Source organism: Carlito syrichta, unplaced genomic scaffold, assembly GCF_000164805.1.
Source record: "Carlito syrichta isolate Samal-C Ts95f unplaced genomic scaffold, Tarsius_syrichta-2.0.1 Scaffold113598, whole genome shotgun sequence".
In the NCBI taxonomy this organism is placed as follows: Eukaryota; Metazoa; Chordata; class Mammalia; order Primates; family Tarsiidae; genus Carlito; species Carlito syrichta.
The window spans coordinates 17,567-24,840 of NW_007057694.1; the positions used below are offsets into that span (position 1 = coordinate 17,567).

The 7,274-nt window shown below is 38.6% G+C and overlaps 1 protein-coding gene and 1 pseudogene across 1 annotated transcript in view; one reads left to right on the forward strand and one right to left on the reverse strand.

The window, feature by feature from the left end:
* Nucleotides 1-846: 846 nt before the first annotated feature.
* Nucleotides 847-1,710, reverse strand: LOC103274430 (annotated as a pseudogene).
* A 3,360-nt stretch (nt 1,711-5,070) lies between these two features.
* MPP5 (membrane palmitoylated protein 5) overlaps nt 5,071-7,274 on the forward strand; it is a 70,266-nt gene continuing 68,062 nt past the window's right edge. The window contains exon 1 of the mRNA XM_008071894.1: nt 5,071-5,158. The gene's annotated coding sequence lies outside the window, so the exon portion shown is untranslated. The remainder of the gene's footprint in view (nt 5,159-7,274) is intronic.

A 7,274-nucleotide genomic window follows, 5' to 3' on the forward strand; every position in this document is an offset into this window, starting at 1 on the left:
CAACATTTCTAACGGTCTGATTAGGCTTCCAGTCAGCTTTTCAGTCCGTGAAATCATGACCTTTCAGTCAATATAGGACACACATTTCAACTTTTTGTAAGGGAATTGTTAAATGTCCATTTAACTAAGTCTTGTTTAGCTAATTAAAACACCAGATTTGTCTAGTTTCCTCATCTGAAGGGTGAAATTGTTAGTAGTGATAAAATTTTTCCTTTTAGTTATTTTGCAAACAAACCACTGTCTTTCACATATGAATTATAATTTGGCTGATTTTAAATCATCCAGTTTAAACTGTTCAATTAATCCTAGAATCAGCTATTTAATTTGCAGTGTTTGGCTTTAAAACATTTTTCAATTTAACTTTAAGTGATTTATTACTTAGGTTGCCCAGAAAAACAGCATTTCAGAAACATGGGCTTACCCAAGATTTTTATTTTGGTTAATGTTTAAAAACAACAAAAAAGAAAACCATCTGCATATGTATTTTATGTATACACACAAAACAAATCCAGAATGGCCCTTAGGTATATGAGAACACAAGTTCTGATTGAGTAATGACTATGGAAATTTCTCTCAACCTTTAGAAAAACTATTCTCCAGTGCAGAGGAAATAATATACCATGGTATCAAATGTTGTTTTCTGATCAAGAAAACAACTACAGAAAGCTTTTATTTATTTGTTCAAAGTAACCAGTGCTGCTGATGCAAACCCCCTTCCCCCAACAACTCTCCCAATACTGCTTTCAAAACAAACTTATCAAACTTGATTTTCATTAAAATGTAATTATTTCATCATACTAGGAAATCGAAAACCAAGGTGTTATATATATATCTCAATGCAAACAATTATTGAGCTTCATCTTCTGGACAAGAATGCCAAGTTAGTCTCTCCTCATAAAAAACAATTACAGTTTGAGGACATTTCATATTTGCCTCTTTTGCCAGCACCACATCTGCCTCATCTGAAATCTTTTCATTTCATGAGAAACATCAGTACTCCACTGCTGTCTGTGCCACCAATTATTCTTCTAGGATCAAGACCTCTGGCAAAACCCCTTGGTTTGTCAGCAGCATCTCTTTTCTTCTTTGTATGTTTTTTTTTTTTTTTTTGAGTTGGAGTCTCACTCTGTCGCCCAGACTGGAGTGCAGTGGCCGCTCCTGGCCACCGCAGCCTCGACCTGCTGGGCTCTGGCGATCCTTCCACCTCAGCCTTCCAAGTAGCTGGAACTACAGGCGCATAGTACCACGCCCGGCTAGTTTTTGATTTATTGTAGAGATGAGGTCTCGCCTGCCCAGGCGGGTCTCGAACCCACGGGCTCAGGCAATCCACTCACCTCAGCCTCCCAAAGGCGCAGGATTACAGGCTGAGGCACCGAGCCCGGCTTGTTCTTTTCTTCTTTGATTTGCTGTCATCAGATTCACTCAGATGAAGATTTTCTTTTTTGCTCCATCTTTTTCTTTACCAGCTTCTTGAGAATTAAGAAATGCTTCAATTAACTCTGGACAATCTAAATTTTCTTTAGGCTCCCAGGTATTGTCAGCTTCTGTAAATCCCTTCCACTTCAGGAAACATTCCGCTTTCCCATTCACAACACGTCCATCCAATACTTTTTCCACCACAAGTTCTTCAGGCTCTGCCTCTTCACCCTTTTTACTCTTTCCATTTTGTTTCCTTCCCATCTTTTGCAATGTAGTTTTATTGGAGGCCATTTTTTATTTCGGACTTCAAGAACTTTTACTTTTGGTGCAGAATTGGGCACCCAGACAACTTGCAGCAGGGAACATCCATGGACTTTCCCCTAGGCTCCCGAACAGTCCCCATGATCTCCACTTGGCAGCTGCTCAGCCTCCCTCGCCCCCAGGGGGGACACGGTAGGATGCTCCAGCCCTGCTGCATGGTACTTCTCCCATGTCCACCTGCCCCCTGCCCAGGCCCCTCCCAGCTGAGTGCCCAGAGCCGGGAGAGACAAAGCCCCATCAGTGTTGATTAGTTATTTGGAAACCACCAGTACCTGAGAAGGAGTTGAGACACAATAAACTCAAATATCCCTCCTAGGTGGTTAGCAAGAAAGCTTGGCTGTTTAAAGTTTTATCTTGTATGTGTTTAAAACTGATTGAGCGAATACTTCAATTTTGAGTTATATTAGAGAATATTAGTTAATATCCCAGTGTTTGCTTCGTCTTACTCAGGGTTTCTCAGCTTTGGCATTACTGACATTTTGGTTGGGATAATTCTTTGTTGTAGGAGAGCTGTCCTGTGCATATTTAACAGCATCTGCACCTCTGCTAAGTAGATGCCAATGGATGCCTCCCCTGCCAAGTCATGAAAGTCAAAATTTTATCTAGACATTGTCATATTTCCCGGGGGTGAGGTATGCTGAAAGGGAAAATCACCCTTGGTAGAGAACTACTGGCATCCAAAAATGTTTTGGAAGAGTCAGGCACAATGGCTCATGTGTATAATCCCAGCACATTGGGAAGCCAAGGCAGAAGGATTGCTTGAGCCCAGGAGTTCAAGATCAGCCTAGGCAGCATAATGAGCCCTCGTCTACACAAAAATAAATAAATAAAATTAACTGAGTGTGTTGGCACATGCCTGTAGTTCCAACTACTTGGGAAACTGAAATGGGAGGATCACCTAATCCAGGTAGAGGCTGTGGTGAGCTGTGATCGTGCCACTGCATTCCAGCCTGTGCAACAGAGTGAGAACCCAATGCAAAAAAAAAAAAAGTTAAGGTGATAGTTGGAAATAAATACTTCTGTCTCTCTTTTTTTTTTTAGCTCTTAATACTCTATTTTAAAAGTTAGAAATTGATAGTTTATATTTATGAGATACAAGGCATTATGATTTATGAATACAAAGTAGGATAATTAAATCAAGCTAGTTGACATATCAGTCACACCAAATATTTAATATTTTTTGTGGTGAGAACTTTTGAAGTTTACTCTTAGCAATTTTTAAATGTATAATATTCTATTATTAACTGTACTTACCATGCTATGCAATAGAACTCAAGAAACAAACATATTCCTCCTGTCTGAGATTTTGTACCATTTGACGATCATCTCCCCATTTCCTCCCCTTCAGCATCCATAACTACCATTCCGCTCTCTGTTTCTATAAGTTTGATTGTTTTAGACTCCTTATATAAGTGAAAACATGTAGTATTTGTCTTTCTGTGCCTGGCTTATTTCACTTAACATAATGGTCTCCAGTTCCATCCATGTTGTTATAAATGACAGATTTTCTTCTTTTTAAAGGCTAAATAGTATTCCATTGTGTGTACTCACTACATTTTCTTTTTTTCATTGAGAAGGAATATCACTCTGGTGCTCAGGCTGGAGTACAGTGGCACACTCACGGCCACTGCAGCCTTGAACTGCTGGGCTCAGGTGATCCTTCTGCCTCAGCCATCAAAGTAGCTGGAACTACAGGCATACACCACCATGTCTGGCTAATTTTTTTATTTATTATAGAGACAAGGTCTCACCAAGTTATCCAGGCTGGTCTTGAACCCCTGAGCTCAGGCAACCCTCTTGCCTCAGCCTTCCAAAGTGCCGTGCTTGAGCTACCGTGCCTGGCCATATCTGGCCTTTCTTATGTGTGGGCTTAAGGTCTATGAATTCAACCAAACATGAATTGACAATATTAAAAAGTAAAAATAAAAAATAGCAGTATAACAATAATAGAAATTTTTAAAAACAACACAGTACAACAGTGATTTACATTGTAATAGGTATCATAAGTAATCTAGAGATGATTTAAAATATATGGGAGGATATGTATAGGTTATATGCAAATACTTTGCCATTTTATTTGTTTTATATGTGTGTACGTATGTATGTATGTATGTTAGAGTTGTGGGGTACACGTGAGGATTTGCCACATAGGTTATTTGCTACATAGGTAAAATGCTAAATATGTTTTGCTGTTTTATATAAAGGAGTTGAGCAGCTACAGATTTTGATGTGTTTAGGGTTCTTGGAACCAATTTCTCTGTGGATGTTGGAAGACCGACTAAATTTTGAATATTAACTTATTAGATATATGGCTTGAAAAGATTTTAGCCTAATTCATAGGATGTCTCAGCACACTGTTGTCTCCTTTGCTGTGCAGAAGCTTTTTAATTTGATATAATCCCATTTTTCTGTTTTTGTCTTTGTTCCTTGCACTTTTGGAGTCAAATTCAAAAAATCCTTGCTCAGACCGGTGTCATGGAGTTTTTTTGCCTGTTTTTTTCCCAGTAGTTCTACAGTTTCTAATCTCATGTTTAAGTCTCTAATCCATTTTGAGTTTATTTTTGTACTATAAATGGTGTGAAATAAGGGTCCAGTTTTGTTTTTCTGCATGTGGATATCCAGTTTGGGCATAAATCTTTGATAAAATCTTGTAAATGAATATTTTAGGATATGGATGGTTAACAAATTATAAATGTAACAGCACTTTTTTTCGAGCCCTTTTGTCCATATCACCTTTTTATAATTTTTAATTCAAGGCAGTTGTACACCCTGGAATCACTGGGTGAGAATAGGAGTTTGCCAATTAAATCTTTCAGTTGCAGGTATGTTTTATGTATTATTTTTGCCAGAAATGCAAAAGTTGCTCCGCAAGTTAACATCTGAGAAAGATATGTCTTGTAAGTTAATGATACTACCTTATTGATAGCCAATTGTGTGTCAGGAATCATATTATTCTTTTTCTGTCCAGGAGGGCAGATGATTTATGTGACTTTAAGTTATAATCTATGTTACCCTTACTCCTCTTTGAAATCTTTATTTATTGGATTTTTACTTTGAAGATTTTTTTTTTAATTAAGGGGGTTTTGCTTCCATTTCTTACTAATTTATCTAGCATAGTGCATTCTAAATATAGTTAGTTTTAAAGCTATAAGAATAATAATGGTTTCTTTGGAATGCAGTTATCTGGATGATAAATGAAGGTACTGCTAATCAGTAATTTAAACCATGAACTCTGGAATTTTAGAAATAACATTTATTATAGGACTTTACCCCCTCAAAAAACACTGCAGACATTTACACTTGATTGATTATCTCATTTTTTTGTTTTACAGAGTAAGAAAGTTAGCCTGAATTTTTTGAAAAACCAGAGAAGAGAAACTAAGAGGACAGTAGACAAGGTTTTTCCAGTTTGCATAATGTAAGTTCTTTTCACTTTTCTTGGCCTGAATTCTGTGTTAGCTGACAAAGCTGTTTCTATGGAAACAAATAGTCCAGCCTCTTAGAATGTCAGAGGAATGCTGATCACTTAAAAGGAGACTTCCCAGCTGCTGGTCAAAGAGCTTTACTTGCTGGAGAAAGGGAGGAAGCATGAATTGAAAAAAAGTCTAGTTCTGGACACTGATATAGACCAAACATGTTTATGCATATGAATTATATCTCTTTCATGTACCTCTGCCTAAAACTGAGGGTACTGAGAATATAAGAAATTGTCTTTCTGCTTACCTGCCTCGTTTCCCAGCTCTTAAACAGATGATTCTGTTTCTTGGCACTGTTTTCGGTAGACCTATATCACTTAGGCCATTTTGGTCCCGAAGTATGAATCATTTGCACTTGTTGAAGCAGATTTATTTAGCTTTCTTTTACCCCCTTCTTCCATAGCCAGTGGACTCAAACAGATCCCTTTCTTCCTACTAGTTTGAAGTTAGCATTGGAACAGCTTTGACTTGCCAACCTGAAATATTATTTTCTTGCTTTGTGGACTATGTAAAGATTTTTTTTTTTTTTTTGAGTTGGAGTCTCACTCTGTCACCCAGACTGGGGTGCAGTGGCCGCTCCCAGCCATCGCAGCCTCGACCCTACTGGGCTCTGGCGGTCCTTCCGCCTCAGCCTTCCATGTAGCTGGAACTACAGGCGCGCGCTACCACGCCCGGCTCATATTGGTTTATTGTAGAGATGAGGTCTCACCAAGTTGCCCAGGTGGGTCTCGAACCCGCGGGCTCAGGCAATCCACTCACCTCAGCCTCCCAAAGGCGCAGGATTACAGGCTGAGCCACCGAGCCCAGCTTATGTAAAGATTTTTTATTAGTAGTATTTTTGTTTTCTGGTGGAGATGGGAATAGGAATTTTGATGAGGATTTGAAACATGGTCCTTTGATGCCTTATTTATTTATTTGTAACTTATAGAGCATTGAGAAGAGAGGAATTAGGACCGTTAACTAATTCTGTTAACTCTCTGTTGTCTTCCTAAGATGGTCTGCCATTTACACATAAGTAGGTAATTCAGTAGTTCATTTACTAGCTTCTGAATTGTCAAAGGATTTTCTTTTGAAGAGGGGGAGAGTGCAGTTCCTTTGGACTAGGACTTTGTCACTGTTTATTGATATGTATTGACTACATTATGAGCTAGAGTATTTGTGAATTGCCTGCTTAATAAAAACTATAATCTTAATGCTAAAACTATAGGACACAGCATAATGTTTCTTTGATTCTGGAAGAACTTTAGGATCGTTCATGGCCTTCGGGAATAAACTTGTGAGCATCATATAGTCTTTTGGAGTGTTATATGGTGAGGTAATTATTTAACAAGGTGGTCAGGAAAGATTTCTTGAATAAATTAGGGACTTGAGGTAGATCTTGAAGATAGAAAATGAAGAAGTAGCTCTTAAAGCTTTTGTGTAGGAAGAAAAACGACAGAATAGTCACATGAGAAAGTTAAATTAGAAGGCTCTTGGAGAATAATAAAAAATTCAGTTAGAAAGCTTGGATTCATCTTGTGAGTTTGGACTTAGTTCTCTGGGTAGTGTGAAAGCCATCAGAGGTTTTGAACAGAGGAGTGGTTTGCTCATATACTTAATTAAGCACATCCCTTGCTAGGTATCATGGTTATAGAGATGAGCAAGATAGATCCCCGTCAGATCATTTGCCTGTGTTACTACTGTCACCTTGAAATTACTATATCCAAACCTAAACCTATATTCTCCTTTAATTTCCTTCTGCTTCTATCTGATTCTGCCTTGTTTTCCTTCATAGTTAATGTCATTGTCATTTGCCTGATAAGCCAAGGATAGTGGTTAAGAGTGATGACTGGAGCCACACTGCCTGGGTTCATATTCTGAAGCCTTCTGTTTGTCTGGCCGTGTGCTGGGCAGCATCATGGATCCAGTGATGAGTCAGCCTGTTTCCTGACCTCAAGGAGCTTCTACTCTGATGGGATAGAAAAGCAGAGATTTAAATAACTCTAGTTCAGCTGGGCTCGGTGGCTCAGCCTGTAATCCCATACCTCGGGAGGCTGAGGTGAGTGAATTGCCTGAGCC